Source organism: Corvus cornix, chromosome Z (genome assembly GCF_000738735.6).
Source record: "Corvus cornix cornix isolate S_Up_H32 chromosome Z, ASM73873v5, whole genome shotgun sequence".
NCBI lineage: Eukaryota > Metazoa > Chordata > Aves > Passeriformes > Corvidae > Corvus > Corvus cornix.
The window spans coordinates 55464771-55479933 of record NC_046357.1 but is presented as its reverse complement, the minus strand read 5'-3'; positions in this window follow the sequence as shown (position 1 = coordinate 55479933).

The window sequence follows — 15163 nt, the reverse complement described above, 5'->3', positions numbered from 1 at the left end:
TCCTATGACATGATATGGAGGTCTTACCATGGCTTGACAGCCCTTGCTAATTTCTTTGTGGGGTTGGAACACATTTCCATTTTGTTCACACAACAACCATACAATACGATGAAGAACTCAATATTCAAAGTCCTCCAGGAATCATTAAAAAATTACAAGAACAAAGCTGTTATAAATACTTGAAATTTTGAAAGCTTTGGCTACAGTGTCTGCTCTGACATGTTTTGATTGTGCTTCCTCTCTGCTTGTTTTTACCTGAGTTTTGTTCCACGTGAGCAGACACTCAAACAGGTAAAAGTGATAGCCCATTTAAAAGGCTACACATAGCCTTGTTACTTCAACAGGCATTCACATATCAGCTTCAAGAAGCGTTCACAGGTCAAATCATTTGGCAGCTCCTTTGAAGTCATTCAGTGTAGGTTCAGCCTTGAAAAATGACACCTTTTTAGTCAAGGTTCCCTATGGTTCAATGGATATCTACTGCTTTTGATATGTGAAAATAACATCTTCCCTTTAAAGGATAATGATTATTTTCTATCAGAATTCATAAAAATACTGAGAGATTATTCAATGAAAACTTCAAATTAAAATAACAAGATTTTTTTCTAAAAATTTATGAGATATTCCAAGAAATACTGGATCACTATCCTTAGCAAATCTGCCATTGGTTGGATACTAAAAATAACTTACATGGCATAAGGATCCTGCCTTAGATAAAAGTGTAAGAGAATCTAGATGACAAGACTGCAATCATGACCAGAAAAATAAAGCAAAACCCTAAAATGCTCACAGAAAAAGTAAAAGAAGTTGGCTTCCAGTAGAAGGACTAAGAGATTTTGATCATGTGGATTTACCACATAAATTTCCAAATCTACCTTCTTAAAGGACTGTGAGTTCTCTGGTCATTATTTTAATTATCAACACACACACCCACAGACATGCACACACACACACACACACACAAACTACTAAATCTGAATGTGTTAGCCTCAAGGGAAAGTGATAACTGAGAGCTAAGCTGGAAGACAAGGCAGATTTACTACTTTGATGGAATCTGTGTTTTAGTTAAAGTACGATATTCAAAACTTTATCCTTGAAACTGTCCACAAGCAAATAACATCAGCTTCAACTGTAATCCTTTTGAATCACTGTCTGAAAGACCAGGGTCAGCAAAGGAAGAGAAATCCGTAGGCTAAGCCTGCAGTGTTATTTAGTCACTATTATCAATTCAGCGCAGTGGCATGCTGCCTGGCAAGCTCCTCTTGTGCTTGTGGTATAGTGTTGTCACTTCAGCAACATAGCTTCTTAAGAACAAACCAAAACAAAAGAAAACCCCGTGTATTTAATCAAAACTTGCATTTTGTATATCATTGACCGTACTCTGGAGAGATACTTGCAAAACATGATCTGGCCATATTTGTGTTTAGCATGGAAAGATATTTAACAAAGGTTTTAATAACTGGCACCAAAAGGTGTTTTGGAATCTGATTTTCTTTCTTTTGCTATTTTTTTCTGATCAAACCTCATAATCAACTAATCAGCTAATAGAGTTGCCACAGACTTTATTCATGCCAGGGGCATGTGTGGAAGATGGTTTCTAAAAATGAAACCAAATACCTCTTAGAGTGCAGCATACTTAGTGTCTCTCTTCTACCCTTTACATGAAATCCTGCTTAAAACATCTCACAGCGGAAGGGGGGAGAGAGAAGACACAATCCAATGGATTATTTTAATAGTCATCTATGCTTATTTAAAAACAGGAAAAATCTATCTAAAAATTCTACTAATTTGAATGTGCTTTTTTTAAAAAAGTAGTTGGGTTTTTTTTCCAAAAGTTCTAAAACCACACAAAACCCAAACTCAGAATACATAAATCAAATAAAAATAGTAAATCATCGATCTCGTTCCTCTGAAGAAAAAACCCTTTTTTAACCAGTTTCCAATCAGATTCCTTATTGCTTTGGTGGTATCTTTGCAGAATTCTTTGTTAGCCATTTTATTTCATTATTTGTTCAACATAGATCTCTGTGAAAATTTCTTAACATGACTAAATTCCTATTTCTTGATTGACAATCAAATCTTACTACAGCCAGTTTCTATGTCTTCCTAACAAAATATTACATCTCTTCCTAAGCTGACTTTAATACAAGGAGGGTTACGAAACTAACCCAGTTAAAGTGAGCAGAGCTGCAAGTTGAGATGACTGTTACTGCTGTCCATGAGAGCTGGGATTAAGAATGATGGATTGCAGGCCATAGAATTGATAATCCATCTAAGAAACATCCAGGATCCCATCCTGGATTATCTTGAATTGGCCTACCTGAAGGTTTTGTGATGCAAATTGGAGACTCTGGGCACAGTAACAACCTGCAGAATATATGACATTCTTCTGTCTAGTAGTGCCTGGAAGGCTCTCAACTGTGATGTTCCAGCCTCATTAATCAGCCCTGTGTTGTACATCTCTGCCTGATATGAAGCTGCCATGCCTTGTCACCAATTACAGGCTCTGCAAAGACCCATCTCATTATAGTACTGATATTGCTTGTTCCTGAAGGTGATACTTGATGTGCCGCATCCTCATCTTGCCAGTAGGAAAATCACCCTTGAAGTGAAGACATGTCATTCATGAGGCACAAAAAAGCAGCAAAAATTTTTATGAAATGCTGCCTTGAATATTAATCACAACACTGTGTAAAACCTGGTACATAAAATTGAAACAGGGGAAGAGAGGTTTCTGAGTAGTCCAACCAAACTGGTTATCTCCTCGACAGATCCAGGGCTGGGCAAGGTTTTGGTGAGGCACCAGTCAGAATAGGAATGTGGTTGTTTACTTTGGTGTGGTTTCATAATTAAAGAAAAAGTCCCAAATGCCACTCCCCTGCAAACGTCTTCTGCATCTACCAGAATTCAGAAAAAATACATCTCTCCTGCAGACATCGCACATGTGTGTCCTCATTTGTGTCACTAATTGTAAAACCAGTGTCAGTCAGAAATATCTGCAATACATTCAAAGTGCTGCAGTGATGTGACAATCCACAGTGTGACCTGCTTTCTCATTACACTCATACCTTCCATGTGATAACTTGATCTGCCAAGTGACATGAGTAAACCCTAAAATTTGACATGTCCAATGAATATACAAACACTAAATTTATTTTTTTACAATACAGTATAATTTATGCTGTTGGTGCATTTTTACCCTTATTACTTTTTCTCAGTTTATCAGCAGGTTTTATTTGATAGTCCTGATCTGTTGGTATGACCTCCTCTGGCTGCACAGGTTCTCTCCAACAATATAAACCCCACACATGAACGATATATAAGGACAAGTCAAAATTTGAACATTTCGTGGAAAGTATTGTTAAAATGACCCAGCATTTTGTTCTCTACACAAAACATGGTAAAAACACAAGGATGATTATCATGATAGAGAGAGACATTTAAGCACCTCACATTTAAAGATAATATGGTAAAATATATATGCTTTTAAGGCAAGAGAAATTCATATTTATTTTTGGCTACAATCTGTCCTGATGGCAGTTAAGTTTAGAGCTTAAGTGAGGGGGAGAATTTTTCTCTGCATGTCATTCTTTCACCATTTTGAAAGCAGAAGTATTTGTTCTTAAGCAAAGGATGTGTCCTTATGCAATTTTTCAGAAGCTATTTCAAGAAAAATAGATAAGATAAAGAAAGATCAATCAATGTCAATAAAAAAAAAAAAGCCAAAGATGTTCTGAAGTCCTCGATTATTTTTCTCTTTTCAATACCTGTACACATTTATGGGAAATGGAAGAGAAAACAATAATGTACCTTTATAAGGAAAAGAAAATAATACCATTAAGTCACAAAAAACCTAAAACACTTAATAGCAACATAAATCTCTCTGTCTAGATGGCAATTTCCAACCCACAGTATTGTGAAACAGGAAATACAAGTTCATCCTCTGGAAAGAATTGCAAACAGCATTATCTTAAGAATCTTGTATCAAAAATGCCTTTCATCATGATGTCTAAGCAGTTTCAGAACTAAAGGCTGTTACACCTTAAAGCCAAAATGCTGCATCAAAATGTTTCCAAACAAGCCAAAACTTTACCTTCAAATTACAGGTTAAACAAAAAAACAAAAACAAAAAACCAAAACCAAAAAATGTGCCCCAACCAACCAAACAGAAAACCCCAAACAAACAAAAAACAGAAAAAACCCCCAAAAAACAAGCAAACAAAAAAATTAAAAAAAAAACCCAAAAGACCCCAAAAAAACCAAAAAACACCCCCACAAAAAACCCCAAAACCCCAAAACCCAAAACCATGACTTCACAATATAATGCTGTGCAACAAGAAGGAATAATGAATCATCATTTTCTGTGTGTAACAAATTGGAAACTGCAGCACAGAGAGTTTCTTCAGCTTTCCAGGTGTTTAAGTATAAGGTATGGCATTTTAAAAAATGTTGCTTCTACTCCATATTGACAGCAGCCCTGTTATTCTGCAAAATGAGTCTTTACATAACTGACGGATCATCTGAGGGTACATATTATACACATACTGCTATGACATTTTAATGCCTTTCCAAAGAAATACAGCAAGACTATCAAGCTATCTATTTTTCCCCAACCAGATGCTCCTTTCCTTCTCACACTGATAAAGAGAAAGCTGCAGGAAATTGCAGACTTCTGAAAAAGTGAAGATGAGAATACTTTGGACATTGAAAAAAACACAAGACTCAGCAAAGGTCTGGGAGCACTGTTAAATATATATCAGAAAGATACTGAAAGAGATATTTTTCTCACTTTCCTGTTTGATTCAGAGTACCAGAGCATTCAGAAGTCAGTTTAAACTTTTCCATGCACTAAACGCATATACATAATGTGCAGTCTTCTACAGAGGGGCTTTTTTGTTTTCTAACATATATGTAGCAGTCTATTTGCACGAATACGTGTTTTGCCTAATCAATACGCCAAACACTACAAACTAAAAGTAAGTGGTAGGGAAAATACTGAACGCTAGTAAACTGATGAGAAAATTCACTACTCAATGTATCTTTTCCATCACCTTTTTCCACGATCATAAAAACAATCTCGGGGTTATAATTTTGAATCAGAAGTGAGAAGCATTCAGCATCTAAGGACTAAACTAATACTTGCAGTTAAAACAGCTGAGAAGTCAGAGGGACATTGTAGCAATACAATAGTATTGCTATTTTATGAATGTCTTCAACACCTTTTGGGTCTAAAACTATGGTAAGCTCAGCACTAAGCAATTTTTTTTCTTAAAAGTACAAGTGGTGAAGAAACAGCACAATTGTCTTTTTCTTTAAATCCAAAGGCATAACCTCTGCTCCCAGATGAGAAGCCCCTTCCCTTGGGAATGTCAAACAGGCAGAGGAAAGATGGCAGTGGGAGAACCTGCTCTGCCACTTCTGAGATAACTGGCACATGGAAGAGAAAGTATGGCAACACAAAAGTTTCTCATCAAGAAGTAACAGATGAAACCAAGTCAATGTTTTACACCAGGGTTATAGCCATTTTACAGTTTCTTGGAGGTTTCCTGACCTGTGCAGCTTCATTCTTCATTCATGCCTACTGTCAACATTGACCTGTGCTTTGAATGGGAGCAAAGCATCATCTACGTCATTCTTCTGTGTGCCATTTGTGTCAGAAACTGGTCCTAATCCCTTTAGCATAACCTCTAACCAAGATTTCTAGGACCTTTCTTAAACACTTATTTTAAAAATAATTGGGGTAAATAAAGATTGTTCATTTGCGGGTTTTTTTTAACATTTCTTTGTGACTTTCATTGCTTCAGCATATGTTCAGTTGTGTCTTTGCGAGAGCCGAAAAATTCATTACCACAGTTCTGTCTTTCACTTTTTTTTGTCCTAAATATAATTGAAATTGACACTTTTAAAAATTTTTCAATATGGGGAAATCAACATCCTTTGCCAAGAAAATCATCAAGAAAATAAATTATAAAAGTAATAAATTAGAATGAAAATTATGACCAGTTGTACTCTGATCTATGAACATCATTAGGTCATGCTGAAGAAGGCTCAGTGACTGAAGGTTGTCAGATAGCACTTCTAAGACATTCAAAGTATAATTTGAAGACTCAAGCTTGCATTAAATTGTTTGAAAGGCTGGATTTCCAGCTAAACAAAGAACCAATGGATTCATCAAATATACTGCCATCATTCCCATTCATCTCAGCTATACGCACTACAGCTATGAATTTGGTCTAGACCTAGTATGAGCAAACATTAACATCAAAAGAGTTACAAAACCAGTTTCTTAACCTTTCATTGTTAATTTGTTAGGCTACAGAAGCCTCTGATATACATAATTCTTAGCAAAACCGAGTTGTCTTACAAAAAAATAACACATCGATTAATTTAAGACAGAGAATAATACTTCCATTCTGTCTTCAGAGAAGGAAAAGAGCCATCAGATAAGGCTTGGGGTATTTTGGTAGAGTTTCTTTTAATCTCTTAATATCAGATTTATTGATTAGTACCAGACTAGAGCCTTTACCAAGAACGAAAGAGTGAACACAAAAGGGGAAACACAGAAACAGCCAAAGCTAAGTGGTGATAAATTAGCTGACTCATTTCTTCACCTTGCATGAGCAGCAGATTAGAAATGTTTGGTAGCTTTGGCCACTGAAAGTTGTGGTCCTTTCTCTTCCACTCACCAGTTTTCAGGGAGGCAGCCAAAGTGGTCATGTACTGCTTCAGCCCAACACTCCTGGGACACAGTCTGTACTTGTTATGCTTTCTTGTCACAGACATAGCAGAGAGTTTTCTAATAGTTCTCATAGCTGGAACTCATTGATTTTCATCTGGCATTACCATAGGTTCAGGGATAAAATAGCATCATACTAGTATTTGGGTATTCTCTGCCTTTTATTACTGCTTAGGCCTTTTCTGCATCAGGGAAGGGACTACTTCATGGTAGAATGAAGTGGACATTATCAGATTAAGAGCCTAAAGAATTTAGCATGGCAGACAAATATTCCATGATCCAAAAAAGCATCTTCAGGTAGGTTAAAATTTTAAACAATCCCAGTACAAATCTCGTGGAAATTCTGTGTCCAACAAACATTTAAGAATATATTTCACTCCAAAATATAAGTTTCACTGACATCAGTGGGCGTGGTACCACTTTTGCTTTTTTGGGGCAAAGGTTTAAGGTTCCAGTAAAGGTTCAAGAATGTAAAGTAGGGCGTTATCTATACAACACAAACAAATATTGCTTTAATAAGCACTTCCAAACACTGTCCACAATAATGAATTTTACTCAAAATACATTTTTCATTACTTTACAAATAAGACACAAAAATCAGCAGCACTGTGTGTTTTGGACTGCAGTGGAGCTCTTCTGACAGCTATGACTGCTTATCTTCATGGATTATTTGAATATATTCAGAGGAATTTATCCACAGAACATCAGGTAGTCCTGAACAATGATGCTTGTCAAATTTAGGAATAGCGTGATAACAGGAAAAGGCATAACAGAAAATTGAACACAGCAAGATTGGTGAAAGGAATTTGGTGTGCTCTTCCATTTAAGTCCAGTGTTTTCAGAACACTCCAGAGAAGGATGAAACATTAATAACAGGGAAATAAAATTTTGGAAAAGTTGTTTCTGCTGGTATCTCTCATGCAGAAGCTTTAAAAGAATGAAAAACACTCTTGAGAAAGTAGGTGAATTATTGTTAAGGTTCTTCCAGTATTTCCAATATTCCTAGGTTTGTAGTTGCAAGTGGAACATCCTGTGTGTGTGACACTCATTATTTGTGCATAGAGAGGTCATGATGATGAAAGTTTTGTAGCAGCTAAATTTTGCCCTCTTTAAGGGAGTATTTTGTAAAATCTATGCTTTTCACATGCTTACTTGTAATGGAATTCAGTCCTCAAGCCCTACCAAATTCCACCTGACTTCATGTAGCCTTTCCAATGACCACTATCAAGCTGAAAGGTTTCATCAAGTTGCTTAACTCTGCAGTGGGATTTTCTTCCTATGATGCATAAGAAGGCAATTATCTACTGAAGTCTCTCCACCAACAGCTGTCAGAACCCTGCAGACTCACTCACATTGTTGACATGTAAGTAGAGCAACTTGGAAATCTGACAGCATCATTGCAGGAAAATGCTGATTTGGAGAAACTGGTGTATCGTTTTGAACAGAAGGCGGCAAGATTCATTGAATTCAGCACAGTTCATCAAGCCCATCTCCTGCCCCATTAAATGTTTAGAACCTGGGCACTGAAACATCAGAGAAGGTTTTTTAACTCCTCTGTGTATAATTGGAATTATCTTTCAGAGTTTCACTGCTCTGATAGTTACATACCTTCTGCCACCAAAATTAATTATTTATATAGTTACCCCTATCTACAGATGTACTCAAATTTTCTTTGGTTTCAGTAGATCTACTTAGCCTCCTGACCTTACTGCACTCATACCTATGGAGACTACTCACATCCTCCTCCCAGATTCTCTACCAATGCATTGACCTCACTTCCTGCTGATACATTTAATGGAATTATGTAATTCTAAAAGTCAGTAGATGCTGGACTCCTTTCAACCCACAAAACCCTTGGCCTTAAATAATGATAGCTTTTATGCGCTTCCAAACAGCTTGCCTGAAAGGGAGCTCTGAAGTTCTGGCTCCTCATTTCCAAGGACATTCGCCAAATTTCCAATGTCTCCCAGATCCCAGTGCCTTGTCAGGTCAGCGTGTGGGAGAACACAGAGGTTAGCGAGCCTAAGAAACATTTATTTTCAAAACCACCAGATGGTTTTTGATCTTTCCATTTTTCAGAGGGAATACTATGGAATCTCTGTTTGGGAAACAAAATTTTTTTGTGTTTTGCTTTAATTCAAGGAATTGAAACTGTTTTTACAAAAAATAATCATGGATTTTTTCTGATATTGAAATACATAATTCCCTCAAACATTAAAAAAAAAGAAAAAAAATTCTTACAGGTCTTAAGTTTAAAATAAATGGTTTGCTAGACACAAAGACCTAAACTAAAAGAGGTGTTCTGACATGATTAATGTACTGTATCTTCTGTGTAGAGAAACTACTAAATACATAACTTTCACTGCAGAGAAGTAGTAATTTTCTCTCATTGTGTGGACAGGGACCTTTCCAATAACTTAAAATTTATTTAAGACCTATTCAATTTCTCCTCTTTGTGTCTTGAGCAAAGTCTTTTATGTTTGTTTGTTTGGCTTTTTCTAAAATAAAATGCTAGAAACCAAAGCAATCTGATATTTATTGGAATTAAATTAAGAAAGTTCAACATTTGGACAGTTATGGATAACATCCCATGGCTCTTTCTGATGTAGTTCTTGTTTCCCTTGAATTCTGTCTGGTTACAGAGTGAATAAGTTTAGGTTTGGCGAATGCTGGGTTTGATTAATTGGGAAAAGTAACACAGAGGATGTGTCATACCTAGTGCTTTAATGAGAGCACATGGGCTTTCTGCAAAGAGGGATGTGTCTTGCTGACCACGTCTTCAGGAGGTTGTTGCTGCTGAATAGCTGTTAGACTAAGATGGAGCCTTGCACAGAGGGGAAAGACAACTGTCTCTGCCTTTGCCTCAGAAGAGGAAAACCAGTGAAGAGTATAAGAAATGAATTACCAGACTTGTCTCTTCCTGTCCCTTTAGATGAATGGAATAATTACTTTTTAATTCCACAAGGACCAAGTATCTTTTTAGAACCCTGTGATTCACAAGGTTGGATAAATCAAGATGTGCAAAAATAGGTTCCATACTGAAAAGGAAACGATAATGTTTAATACTGAGCATGGAAAACCAAGCTTGGATTATCCCCATCTGCTGGAGAAATTAATTCTGTAATGGAATTCAATGCTTTGTACTAGAAATTTCAAGTTGTTCATCTTGAAGCAACTATACATCTAACTTCCTAGTGAGTATGCCTTTTGGTGGCTCCAAAACCAGCAGAGAGTCAGGAAAGAAAGCTTAGTCAGATGTTGAGCTTGGATGGGATACCCTTCTTTCTCAGACCAGGATAAGAGACCAGAGGAGGCTGCTGTTCTGCTAAGTTCTTTATTTCATAGTCTCATAGCTTTCTTGAAGGCAGAGTTCAAAGGGGGTTACATGATAAATCCAAGCAGCAACAGCAAACAGCAGGCAGAAAACAGCTTCTTCTTCTAATTCTAGTTTCTTCTATATGCTTTATATTTTTTCTTACAGAAGTGTGGATTATATTTGTTAATTGACCAATAAGATTAACACACAATTCTAGTTTTTCTTTTCTTAACCTATCCTGGTCTAATTCTAACAGTCGTAAGTCTTACACAAGTGTTACATAGGTATTACACAGATTTGTGTATACAGTTTCTATCAGCTCTTACTGTTTATGTGAACACTCTATCTAAAAAATGTGAGCAGTGTAATTTTATCTATATTTTGTCTAAAGTAAAGAATTCTGTGAAAAAACAACACTGCTGCAGTAAGAACTGTGTTTAAGGTCTCTGCTGCAGCTTTTTAATGTTTAAGGCACTTTTAAAGGCACTTAGCATATATTTCTACTAAAAGTTAAAAATCTGTATTTCTATTTCACTTAGGTGTGACTTCATGTATCTCAGCTTGTCCAAAGGTTTTAATTAAATCCCTGTGCTTTGGCTTTACTCTGGGCCTGAGTCCAGAGAAGCTTTCACTTCAACAGTCAGACCCTGAAGGAAGCAGAAATGTACCTTTAGCACTTAGACATGTGAGTGTTTCACTGATCATCCAATTGCATAACAGGACATCTTGCTTACAGCTTGTGCCTTCTGATTCTTTTTCAGCAGGACTGATACTCTCAGCAGCTGCTCCTTGATGAGTGTTGCCTCCTTTTTGTGCTGTTTCATCGGCAGAGACATCCAACAGTATCTGGAAGCATAAGATGTTCTTCAAGAGCTAAATGATAAGGCTTTGGGGTGGCTGACCCCAATTTTTTTGCCTGAGGTTTGCCTGATAAAAACCCAATGGTGCAAAATGCATGTTTCAGAGCACAAGACTTATGAGGAGTGGCCGAGGTTGTTTAGCCTGGGGAAATGGAGTCTCCAGGGACACCTAATCCCTCTTTATCTCTATGTGAAAGGAAGTTGTAACCAGGTAGAGGTCAGTCTCTCCTCTCAGGGAACAAGGGACAGGAGCAGAGAAGAAGGCCTCAAGTGGTGCCAGAAAAACTTTAGGCTGGATATCAGAAAAAAATTTTTCACTGAAAGGGTGATAAGGCATTGGAAAAGGCTGTCTGGGGATGTGGTAAAGTGTTCAACACTTGCGCGAATATGACACTTGGTGATATGGTTTAGTGGTGAACACCATGGTGCTGGCTTAATGGTTGAACTCAGTGATTTTTAAGGTCTTTGGAATCTTAATGATTCTGTGATTCTGTGATTCTATGATTGAACATTAGTACCCAGGTCTAACACTCAGTGACTTTGCACACTGATGTGTTCTGACTGGGTTCTGGGTGACTCTAGAGCTGTTCTTACAAATATCTCAACTTTGTGAGAGTGGGTTTCTCAGCCTTACTGTAAGAGAAAAGAACACAGAGGTCTCTTCTAACAAACAATGAGCTTCAAACAAATGTGTATCCATGGCTTCTAGACTAATGAAATACTGAGAGGAAAGCTGGTTTCAGCTTTCCCCCCACAGTAGTTTTAGAAGAAGAAGGAGCACAGTGAGTACTTTTAATGCCATCCAAATCCTCAGCCCAGTCCTGACACTGACCAGACTGCAATTCCCTGAAAAAAAAGCCCCAGTGAGACTTGATTAGCTAAGAAATTCTGAACTACAATTTTGTAAAGGAGAGAAATGCAAATATGATAGTCTTTCCATCAGGCCTTCTTTCTCCATAGGTTGATCCAAAAGGAAAAACACCATAATATGCTTAACAGCAGGGAGTTGTGTTCATTCCAGGTGGGGTCTTCCTCTTTCCATGTGCTTCCACCTAAACTAGGTACAATGTCCTAGCATTGAACATGCAGGACACCACTTAAGTATCCTTCTAATAAAACAAGATAGGCAAGAGGTTGATCTTTCCGTGTACTCACATATGTATATACATATTCACATCTACAAACACACACCTCTCAGTCCAGATTTGAGAAGAGTACGCTGAAGACAAGAAATGGTGGTTGAATGGCAAATCTTATAAACTTGAAGCTGTATTTCACAATGGTGAGACTGATGCTGATGTCTTAAGATTTGAAAATACTTCTCCCCCTCCACCATTTCAAACTACTGTTGGTAGGTTTGTCCCACCTGTCATTGTTTCCAGAGATATCTCTACTCCTACATAATTTAATCATTCCAGCTGATGTGTCAAGCAGTTAAATGTATTATTAGTCTAAAATGGATAGGACAGTTTACACTGAAATAGAAGACTTAGGTTTAGGTGTTTTAATTGTTACACACAGGAAAAAAATTGAAAATGGTTGTTCAATTTAAATAGTCACGTTTCCTTATCTACTGCTTTAGTTCTATTCAGAAAGATGTTCAAGTATCCACCAGCTTGTTAGTAATGCTCACAACATGTATCTAAAATGCAAGAAATGTACATTGAATAAAGGCAAATGGAAAAAATATGTTTCTCTGCATTTCTGACAAAGTCTTATTTGAAGCCTAGATGACAAATTCAAATATAAATAGCAGGATGCAAAACAGCCACACAAGACTTTTCAATTAATTAATCAAGTGCAGTAGTGCAAAGAAAACCGTTTTAGGAGTGAGCTAAGGCAAACAGTGCTATCCAGGTGTTTCAGACTTGTTCAATGTATATGCTCCATGAGGTTCCTTGAGAAAGAGGCTCTGGGAGTAATATTTTGGAGTGGTGCCTAGTGATTTAGTGATTTAAAGTAATAGGAGTCATGTGGCTAAATCACTAAGCAGCACTCTGAAAATGCACCCTTAAGACCTCACTTGGCTGATCTCCTCCAAGGTTGAGTCCACCCTAATACAGCTGTTTCTGATACCAAGTATGAGATTAAAAACTATTCTAAATTGTGATGGGATTCCTGCTGTGCTATGAAATCACATCAACCTCTGCACCAAGGCTACTGTTTAATTCTTAAAAAAATATCCCTGCAGGATATCTTAGAAAATTCTATACCTTGAGTAAGTATCTGAATTTCCCAGGTGGTGGATTTGCTCTCATCTTCTGAAAGTACCATCCATTCCTGTGAAAAAATAAAAGGAAAAAAAAATCCCAAAAGAGAAAAAGACAAAAAGAAAAAAAGAAAATGAAAAAATGAAAAAATGAAAAGTGAAAAAAAGAAAATTAAAATGAAACCATGAAGTGGCCATTTTTTAAAAATATGCTTTATTAAGGTGTACTTTTCCAGTGCAGAATAAAGTAAATCCCTCAGCCTCTTTTGTTATGCCAATCCAGCAGGGAGAAAATATGATCTTTCCTGTAGAAGATAGATGCTTTACCAGGAGGCAGCTAAGAAGAAATGTTCATTCCAGCCTAAGAGGTGCTTATATGTGGAAGTGGTACCACTATAGTATAAATGATTCAAAATGAAACTACTGCAATGGGATGTGCACAGATCCCTGAGGAACACTCCTCCTCCTATGCAAAGATATGTCCTGTTTCATATTACAAGCTGAAGTTTGATGGGGGCTGTAATTGGTTTCTGCCCTCCTCCTCAAATTCCACACCCTAAAAAGGCACACCTACACAGCTACACACAAACAGGTCGCAGCTATGTACCTTGCTCACTATCTTTCTAGATTTGTGCTCCATTAGCCCTGATTTGCACTGCTGTGGAAATGGCTTAAAGTACACAAAGAAAAGCTGCTCTTGTTTCAGAAATAGAAAGGGCTTAATAAAGAAATATATGCAGTTAAATACATAATTTTAATTACAGAAACATTATTTGTTATACAATGCAGAGACAAGTGTATCCCGTTGTTTAAACATGACCCTGACCAAACACTGACCCCTTGCTGCTGTCTACTGCAGCTTCTAAAATTTTCTCCTTCACCTTTCCTCTCACAAATCCTCTGTACAATCTTCTGCAGATGGAAATACTGTGATCTAAAATTTTATATGACCTTAGCCCTCATGCCTATAATCTCTTACCTTCCAAAAAAGCATAGATGTTAACGCACAGTTTTCATCATCTAGCAATTTTCTCAGCCATACATTCTTCTAATAAATTACCTCATTTTGGGATCTGAGAGGTTGCATGATGTGGATGCACACTGGATTAATCACAGAACATATCTCAAGGAGTAACTGCTGTTACTGATACCTTTCACCCAGGACAGCCTTGAGTCTTGAACTAACAAAAGCGAACCAGAGTACACTTTCCATTTACCTTTGTAGTCTTTTGGTTTTGGTACCATATTTGTCTTTGGTAAGCTGCAACCAGCCCCAGAAACAAGTCTATGTGAGATTCTAAGAGTATGTCTAGGAACATTTCACAGAACGTAACAGCTACTGTAGAAGACTCTCATGCTTATGGTAGCAAGGCTGTGCTGATTGAAAAAACATGTTTACCCAGGTACTGACAGCAAAGATTATTGGCTACCAAAAGCAGAAAGGCAGCTGAAGAGCTGCAGAAGAAATTGCCTTGATAACTAAAACCAAGGTGGCTGTGTAATGCAGCATCCACTAAAGCTCAGAAATAGCAGTATCGACAAATGTCTGATAAGGCAGGATCACTTTTCACTCTGTAAAGAAGTCACACACCCTGGTCTGCACTCAAGATATGATTTGTATATACAGCAATTGTGGGATGAGATATTTAATAATTATTAACTTTCATCAAAAGATCAAAATAGGTTTATGTTCTATGCATGCTGAACAGAAATCAGATGCATTCAGGAAGTAGGATGCAGATGCAGGTCTCAGATATTACCTTAAATTTGCAGTTAATGAGTGTGACATGCCAAATGGTAAGAAAAAAGCTTAATGGTAGTTTCTTTTCCATAGTCTACATGTTTATCCTGTCTCTGAGGGAACTGTATCACTTTGGTCCTTCAAAGAGCGATGTCTCTCTAAAAGAATAACAGAAAAAGTCTGAGGAAGCAGAAATTATATGATTGCAACCAGAATAACTCTTGTTCCCGGGTAGGTGTGTAGCCCATCTGTAGATGATACCTGCACACTCAGCAGTTGACTCTATGTTCTGGTTTCCATT